The sequence below is a fragment of the Corvus hawaiiensis genome, chromosome 30, assembly GCF_020740725.1.
Source record: "Corvus hawaiiensis isolate bCorHaw1 chromosome 30, bCorHaw1.pri.cur, whole genome shotgun sequence".
NCBI lineage: Eukaryota > Metazoa > Chordata > Aves > Passeriformes > Corvidae > Corvus > Corvus hawaiiensis.
Window position 1 is genome coordinate 12,392,507 of NC_063242.1, and position 10,005 is coordinate 12,402,511.

A 10,005-nucleotide genomic window follows, 5' to 3' on the forward strand; every position below is an offset into this window, starting at 1 on the left:
TCTAAGGTCTAAATGATGTGCTATTACTCTTCATAAAGGACAGATTAATGTAGTATTTGTACAGGATGCCATCCCACAGACAAAAACTAAAACACTTTGAATAAATTCTTAGGAAATATATATCTGTGTTTTGTCTTTCAAGTCAAGAGCCTTGATTTAACACAATGTGTATCACTGAAGAAAATGGGGTACTTGTGCTAGGAGACCTCTCATTCCAGGGAACAACAGCAATTTTTACAAAATTCTAATATGTTTTATAGATATTAATCTGTCTTATGTGGAATATGTACAATCATTACCAGCACACAAGTGCTGTAGAAAACTAAAATCTTTAACCCTAGAAAGCTGAAAGAGTGTTAGAGAAGTGATTCACTTACTTTCATATAGAGCTCATCTTTATTTTGGGTCGCAAAATTTCTCTTTGATCAAGGAATAAATTGCTGACTCCCTGAGATGAATCTCAAATTCTGGTCATTTTCCAAGTCATTCAGGATTAAAGGGCTACATTTGTATGGAGCTATCAGCCTGCATCACAGTGGAAGAACTAAAGTAGCAATCATGGTCATGAATAATGGTTCCCTTATTACTAGTGTCAGATTAAAATATCTTACTATGCAAGTAAGAAATTGTCCTTCTAACTCAGCACTGTGATGAAAAAGAACATCACTCAGCCCAAATAAAATGCAATTAGTGCCATCATGGCAAATAATCAAACACCCACATATGGCTGGCACACTATTTTCTGCTGCATCCCCCAGCTACCCAGCACCATCGTGTCACACAGAAAAAAAAGCAAATAATCCAATCAGAGCATCTTTTTTTCTACAGTTCTGTTATATCAGGCTTCTGACCTTGCCTTTCCCATGATAGCAACTACTAGACACAGAGAAAGTGGATGAGTTTTCATTGAAGGTTGCTGTACATAACTCCTACACTGGTAATCAGCAGCAATATTCTCCTGCATACAGCTGAAGTATATAATCATCTTATTTCATTCTCTGGTTTTAGTTTCCAAAGTTTCTTCTTTCAAAGCACAATGTTTATGTGAATATGCTATTTGTTGTTCTATAGGCACAGATCCTCACTAGTTGTCTACACTTGCACCTTTTATAATACTTATTTTCAAGAAATAAATATGGATACAAACACACCTTTTTTTTCCCCTTTTTTTTAATTTTATTTTTGCTATTGCTATTCAACACATATAACTTTACCTGCTTTAGCAGAGTTAGTGTTATAGAGCACACATTGTTGTGAATGAAGTTAGGAAAATTCGCTTGGATTTTAAGGGTATAGGCATGCACTTTTAGTGAGAGTACGGAAAAGGGATTTAGTAATGATGTATTACTCTGGGTATGGGGGTGGGTTTTGAGTGGGAAGTTGGGGGACTCAGCTGAACAATTCTGCATAAAAGGGAAAAAATTGCTATGATTCACAGTGCATTATAAAGCAGATAAAAAGCAGTTTTGATAGCATAATATGCTGTTTTGTCCCATTACCCCATTTGTTCACTTGAAAAAAGCACTTCTACTTGTAAGGTTAAATTTTCATGTCAGCTAATAATGTCTTAGGGTGGTTTTTTGCAAGAGATATATTCCTTGAATCATCTCTGTCATGGTTTAGCATAGTTTGGGTTTTTAGTAAAGAGGGCTCCATCAGCCACGGAAGTGATCCTCTTGCAAAGAGGTGCTTATGGCTTCCTCTATGACCCGACAGAACCAATCGACTGGCTAGTTTGAATATTGGCGACTCTTTTAAGCCACTTAAGAAGCTTGACACGCCTCTGTGATCCACGTTTAAGAACGAACAAACCCCAGGAAAGCTCTCTTGCTGCCGGCTTTAGGACAGGTCACCGGGGGCCCGCAGCGTGGCCCTGCTCGGCCGGGCCCGGCTGGGTTGGCCGCAGTGCGGCTTGGCTGAGATCTCAGCCGCTTCTGCTCGCTGGACACCCGGCACAGCCCCCTCAGTGCGGGCCGGGCTGGCCGGGAGACAGCAACCCTGAGCCACGGGGCCCTGCTCCACCCGCAGCCCTGCTCCGTGCGGGCTGGTCCCAGGGCACGGCTCGGCCGGCCCCCGCCCCTCGTGCGGCCAAAATTCATCTGAGGTGCTGCCTGGCAAAGCTCATGTGACCAACAGCGATAAGCGAACTCCAGCTGTGGGGCTGGGTGAGATTAACCCTTATAGTGCTGTAAGATTCCGCCAGAACAGATGAAGCCTGCAGACGTCAATCCTCTCCCGAGTCAGAGGAAAGGGAAAGGTGAAGGCACGTGAAGAAAACACCATAAAGACATCAAAGGCAATGAAGAAGGAAGAGCTGAAACCCTGGGGGAGGAGAAAGAGGAATGCTTCAACCCTAGGAGCTGAAATTCTGTTGTAAAGCTATGGTGATGGACTGTGATACATCAGAGTACCCGTTGTAATTTTATGAAAACATGGGGGGGTGGGGCGTTCAAACTGCAATTGTGAGCAAAAGTGCCTGTGCTGGAATGAGCAAATGACTGTTATTGTGAGCAAAAGTACCTGTGTTGAAATGAGCAAATGTTGAAGTAGCTGTAATTTGATGAGAAGTTTGAACAGAGAGAGATGAAAGTGATGAAGACCCTTGCTCCCAGAGAGGAAGAAGACCTCTGTTCCTAGAGATGAAGATGCTGCCAGAGACAGGTGAAGAGAACCTTTGTTTCTGAACAGCTCATCCTTAAAATGGTACCCCATTAGCAAAGATTGGACCCTCGAAAGCAGTTGTGGAGAAAGCTGTAAGTCGGGGGAAGGGACTTTCACAAGCGAGCAGAGGACCAACCCGGGCGACTGTCTTGGTGTGACATTGAAGCCATGAGAGAACTTCTTGTGGAGATGTCTCCATAGCATGAGCAAGAGAGACTCCTCTCCCTAAGTGAACTGGAAAAGGTTATTGTAGAAGTGGGAAACTGATGGAAAATCTCAAGGGTTGTCTTTTCATGTTGTCAGTGGGAGAAGGAAGAAAGGTGGGGGGAGGAGTAGAGTTCTGAAGGTGTGGTACGATTTTTTTTTTCTTTCTTTTAGGTCTGTTAATAAACTTCTTTATATTTTGAGTTTTCTGTCTGCTTTGCTTTCTTCTAATTCTTATCTCACAGAAGGAAAATAAGTAAGTAATGAATATTTCAAACCAAACCACTACAATCTTTTATACTGGAATTTTGCAATAAATACCAAACATAACAGAAATTATTTGCTGGTCTTGTTTCTGCAGTAGCTCTAACCCTTCTAACAGTCTTTATAAGCAGAGAAAAAAAGCTATTATTTTCATTTTATTGAAATCTGATTCAACAGTTTCAGATTTCTCCCCTGTTTAACACACAAGTTCCATGTTGGAATATGATTTCTTAGTGAATAACATTCAGATGCCTTGGGATGGGCCACCAAACCAGATATGCCAACTCGTATCTCCAACTCAGGTGGCTTAGATGCAATAAAAATGCAGGAATGATGGTGGTGAATGGAACAAGAGACAATGAGCAGAAACTGAAAGACAGGAGGTTTCCTCTGAAGATCAGGGAACACCATTCTACAGGGAGGGTAACCCAGCACTGGCACAGTTTGCCCAGGGAGATTGTGGAGTCTCCATTCTTGGAGATATTCAAAAAGCTTTTGGACATTGTCCTGGGCAATAGATGCAAGTGACCCTGCTTTAGTGGGGAGGTTGGAGCAGATGACAGCCAGAGGTCCCTTCCAAATTTGACCACGCTAGTTCTGTGATTCTGTACTTTTGTTCCACTGTTCTTCACACCTGAGGCATCCCTCCATTAGCAAATAGCTGCACCTTTACCTCTCATGACTGTTTTAAGCAAAACAGCAAAACAATATTCATTTAAATGATGCAAATTATTTCTTTCATATGTCAAAATCAGACTGTGGATGAATCAGATTGATCAGATTGTCAATCAGATTGTGGAGTCACAGATTATAACATTGCAAAAGATAGTATTGATAGTTATACCACTGAACAGAGCACCACACAGTTACAGTTAGCTAGACATAATTCTTGTATGCATGGATAGGTAGGTAGAATTGGCTTTAGTTTATGCTGGCTGTTATGTCAAAAGATAAAAGGGATTCAACTGACATGAGCAAATACCGGCTATTTGAGAGCTGTGCTGGCTAGGATTTAGTGGGGGTTTTTTAAGAAGTAAAAGTGCTTTCATGATTAACTTTTCCCTCACGGTTGCATTACTCAGTAAGTGTAAATTTGAGACTATGCACACAAATGAAGTCTTCAAAATTATAGCTACAAGGCAGATGAAAGTGGGATTTTCATTTTTTAATATTTGTAAAGTACCAAGTGCACTACAGAGCACACAAATGTTAATACCTGATGGAACATAATTGAGATTTTATTTAAAACCCATCTAATCTCCCATGACATTTTTGTGTTTTCTATTATCTGCATTGTGCGAGTATCTAATAACCATGTTTTAAATCTGGCATTCTATTAGACTGGGCACTATCTACTTGAACAGCTTTTTTCCCTCAGTTTACAATTTTGAATCTAATTTGTGGATTTACATTATGTGGTGCATCTATCACACAGTTGCTGATAAGAAAAGGTAAATGTTCTCCATTGTAATCACAAGTTGTAGACCCATCATTTATTTTTCTGCTGTTTTGATATATCCTGAAAGGGAAATCTCATGAAGTGAAGCCTTAAACCTTTCCCATTATTTTTGCAATTATCTTGCATCCATCCAACTTCCAAGCAAAACCAGAATTAACTGACTCTTAGTCATAAATAATCCATAAAAGCCCTAAGACAGAGAGATATCTGCCTTTCTCATTTTGACTCTAAGAAATCAAGAATGTGCCATATTTCTAGACACTGTAAGAGAAGAACTTCTGCCCAGGGCAATTCCAGGGAGCCACAGAGAAAAACACTACCAATGATCTTCTGAGGTGGGTTTTAATCCAGTTGCTCTATTAGCAGGGACTCTATATTTATAATGAAACATTTTTTAAATCATCTCTGATACCTACAGATAACACATCACGTAGCAAAGTCAGCCTAAAAACATCAGCCCCCTCATTCATACCCCCTTTACTGAGGCTTTATTTCTAGGCATGTATGTAAAGTTTCTTAAATCAACACATAAGTATTTTGAGGGAGAACTTGACAGAGGTGGAAAAAACTGAATAGTAAAGGTTTGGTGCTATCAGATTGGATACATTAGCCCAGAAGAATAAGTCTGAGTGATGTCTGTATCACCTAAAACTATAAGAGGAGATTCAAGTCAATGTGCTTTAGTACTTCTACCAGAAGAGACCAGCCAGACATCTTGTGTGAGGATATGCAAAATTCTGCTCCCTCACAAACAGGAACCACAACAATTTTCTCCAGGCCACCTTTCTTCTGCAGACTATTTATCCACAGTTTTCCTGCACTGAAACTTTAAATCTGCCATGCTGCAGAGCAGAGTGATCCAAAATTTCCTGGTTCTAGTCTTTGGTATTCCTCTAACATTATCCTCCCACTCTCTCACTTTGATATCTCTGTTTCCCCTATTTATATATATATATATATGTATAGGACTACATTTTAACACAGACAGCTTCTGTATTCATTCGGAGACCATGCATTCACGGCAACCACTGAGCAGCCTTGTAACAAAATAGAGACTTACTATAATGGGATTTTTTTTCTCATCTTCCTTGGTGCCCTGTCTCAGCTGAAATCAGAGCTAAAACTGGGTTTTGCTTCAGATAAGATAAATTTCTTCAGAAAACATAAGTTGACCATAAATTGCCATACAAATTAACCTAGACAATAAAAACAATTCAGTGGTGAGATTCTCTATCTTATCTTCAGTCCTTTAATTTACAGCTATTTCTCTGTCTTCCAGCTCAAGCAAACAAAATGCAAGAAGCAAATGGTATAATCAGTAATAATACAGAGTATTGGTTGCAGCAAAGGAACTGAGCAGTCTTAATCTTCACAGACATCTGCCGCACTAATTATGTTCCAAGTATCACTGAACTACTGTCATGCAACACTTGCTTTGCTTATTTATGCACTGGGTGCAGCAAATAGGTATGAAAACGAACACTTCTCACAAGCAGAGAGAAGGCATTGGCATGGGGATCCTTGAGCAAATGAAGGGCAAAATAATAATTAGGTTTGGAGCTAAACAGACAGCTGGAATGGTGAATTCATTGGAGAAAGGCTAAGCTTGATTATCCCAAGTAGATTCATTCAATGTTGGCAATCAGCATCCAAAGCTCTGGGAAAGAAGTGGGCCAAGGCAATGAAAAAATTAATAGACAACCAAAAAGAAACTGTATCTCTCAGAGTTAGTCTTTGGCATAAGAGTAAAAAATAGCTTACTTTCCACATTTTTTCTGTTCTATGATTTAGATGTGTTGGCTACAACAATATTCCAATAGATAATATTTTTTAAAATGAAATATGATTTTCTCGGGAACTTCAGGTTCCCTATTGCATCTGTTCATGAAATCAAAACATGCATCAAGTAAAACACAGGAAATAATAAAATTGGCTATGTACTTCTATGAAATGTGCCATGTAATTAAAAAAGGAAGAAACTGTTTGGAAAAGATTGCTGAGGTAAATTCCTCGGAGGAAGGAAATATTTGGCTTTGCTGATTCTCCAAACATACTTACAATGCTTGTGAAAACAAACATTGGCATATGAACTGTCTCGCTACATGTCAGACAGATCACAGGATCTTTCTTTGAATAGATAAACTTTTAAAATTTATTCTGTAGTTAATCACAGTAAAAGTGGGAAGCATCATTTAGAACTGATGAAATAGTATCATAGAGAAATTGTCTTTCCTGAAGCAAAGTCCTGTGAGATTCAACCATTTTGTTTCACAGAAAAAGGTGCCTCATCATATTTCTAGGAGCTTTTGTTTCATTCTGTGAACAGCCTCCAGACCAAATGTTGTAAGATAGTAGCATAGATAATTTCAGTAGCAACTTTAGATAAATTTGATTTACATGAAGTGACAAAAACTCATCACGGCTGACGACTTCAGTGCTGCACTGTTATGGGGATGTGTTTGGGGAAAATAAACAAAGAAATAAGCAAAAATGCACCAATAAATAAATAAATAAATAAATAACCTCCATAGAATGTTTCCATTTACTTTCGATGCAGGAGACTTGACTAGATCCAGGTGAAAATGGGATTTGACACTATCGGTAGGATCATATTTCACAGAATATGGTGGTTGCTAAAGACTTGCTGAACCACTCTTGCCCAGAACAGAAGTGCCAAACACCTTCACCAGCACTCTAAGAACAAGCTGGGGATACCAGAATGGGCACCACATCCTCACAGTGGTAACATCAGACAGTCCTGCTGCTGGCATAGACGCAGCTTGGTCAGTCTGTAAAGTTTTGTTCTACCATATTCTGACATGCATTTGTATGTTTCTATTCCACTGTATCAAGTAACTGATTAAAAGTCCTTTATATTAATTAGAAGAAAAGAAATTTTAAAAAAAGAAAATCACACACACCCCCCCCAGTAAAAAGCCCCACCAGATTCTTAAAGCTTTTTCTTTATCTCCATTGCTGTTCATCATGCTTGCACTTCATTTTTTTCAGCAATGCTTCTTCTGCAATTGCTATTGATGGCAATGCTGGACACTTGCAACACACATGAGAAGGAAAGCAGCTTCCCAGAAAATCTAAGACATCTTTGTAAACTACTGCTTCACTACACTTAACACTTGTTTCATTTAAAGTTGCTAGTAGGGTAAAAAGCCCAGAGACATACTCTGGTTTAATGACCCACATATATATCCCCTACAATATTTCTGGCTGTCTCTGAATAACACTCACAGAGAAGATAAACAGATTTTTCTGCTAGTTCTAGCTTAAGAGAATATACTCAAAAATGAATCCCATGGAGGATGCTGATTTATATTTCTGTCACAGCTGAAGCACAGGATAGAGCTCTCTAGGGGATATTTTTCTTTTGGGTTGGTTTGGGGTTTTTTTAAAATAATAGATATAGATTTCATCTTCTATGTGTGAAATCAGCTCAGATGCAATTTTCACAGAAATTGTGCAGAAAGTGTTAATGTGATGTAAATTGCTCTGTTTAAATCACAGAACCTTTGTATGGAATGGATGTGTTAGCTTTGGGTTGACGAGGAGAAAACAAGCATTTGATGAACGTTTGATTCAATATTAATAAGAGCAGTCTGTAACTATGTCTCTTAAAAAGAGAGAAACTGCTTTCATTGTGAAAAATTATACTGATACTCCATTCCACAAGATGTCTGACTGTTCATTTGAATAACAAAAAAACTACAAAGTTTTGCTGTTTAAGCTATGTGAATATAAATCAGCGGGGAGCGTCCTTTGTAGACACAATCTGTACCTGACAATTTAAGTCAGTCTAGTAGGTAATTTAAATATCCTGCAGTAAGAACTGTTTGAATGGGTACCGGCTTCTCCTCTATTAGATGTAAAATAGGTTCAGTCTAACTATAAAATCAGATATTTTATGATATAGATAAGCTTTGAACTGGGTTCTTAAAAGGTAATATTTAAAATAAAAAACAGAAAACAAAAAGGAGACAGACAGACTAATGGAAAAGTCCTATGATTTTTGTCCACAAATAAATAATTTAATTATATTTTCCCTTATATAGAAATAAAATAGATGAGTGCAAAAAAACCTAAAAGGAAAATTACTTTACTGTGTTCTTAGAGCCAGCAGTGAAAGCAGAAATAAGATGCGTGCAAGCCTATCCAAGAGGTGAGGAACAAGCAACCCAGCCAAAAAGGTTGCAACTGCCAGGGAGACACTCTGTATATACACATATATATATATATATAGTATATATATAAATATACACTCAGTGTAGGGGGGCTTTAGCTCCTAAAGGCTCTAGATTCAGCTGTTTCCAGGTAGCCTTTTGGAAGACTGTTTTCTAGGTACAGGCAATGTGTCTGCACTTGCACTGCAGTCAGTGGCTGGTCTAGTGTATCCTAGAGTGATGCTCAGCTGACAGAAGCTGGGTATGCTTGTTGGAAGGGCTCAAACAGCTCATTAGATTCATTGGGTGGACTTTAGCATCCTAGTGCATGGATCAACTGTCTAAACATGGGTGCTCGTTGTCATCTGAGACCCTAACACCTACACACGACATCTGATGGGTGGGCTGGTGAATATGACAGGTATGACACAAGACCTGCTTCCTTTTGGGGCTGCAACCAGGGACCTGAAGGGATATCTTACACAATTATCTAGGATAATATTATACATCTCTGTTTGGGCAATTGGTTCACCTTTTCCCCTTCCCCAGCTTGAGACTGAGAATGACTCTTGCCAAACTTGAGAAATCTGATATATTAAGGACTATTTTCAAAAGAGATGCCAGAGAAGCTAGTAGTTTATAAGCTAGAATACATGCTACTTGTTCATGTCTAATGATTACTCTTCAGGAACTTCTTCAAAAAATTAAGGCACAACAGCCAGTCTCTAACAAGCATGGTTTTTTCCCTCTTACATCTACCTCTGCCTGGTGGGAGAATATTGGACATTTCTGACTTGAAGCAGAGTAGAGAGTCTCAAAGAAAAATTCTTCCAAGGCAATTGACAGTCTCTGACTCCTCAAGCTGGGAACAGCTGGAAAATGACAAGCAGCTAGACCTTGCAATAAAAGCCATGGTATTAAAGCTCAGGTTTATTCCTAAGGGAAGGAAAAAAGTATCTAGAAACTTGGGCTATCATATTAACCAAGTGTCTGTTCCTTTTCATTGTGCACGACAGGATGAGTGGATAAGGTTGTCATTTGAAACAATAAGCAAAAAAGGTGAATTTTAAATCATAACAAAAGATCTTGTCTAGTTTGTCATTTTTGGCCAGGCAGTTGACATCACTGCATTCGTTCCCAGCAGCACTTAATCAGCAATTTGTGAAATTAAAAATTTAGAAATGATTCTAAGGTTTTCAGGGACACTAGCTAATACAATTAGATTAGCACAGTGTGCAGTTCTGG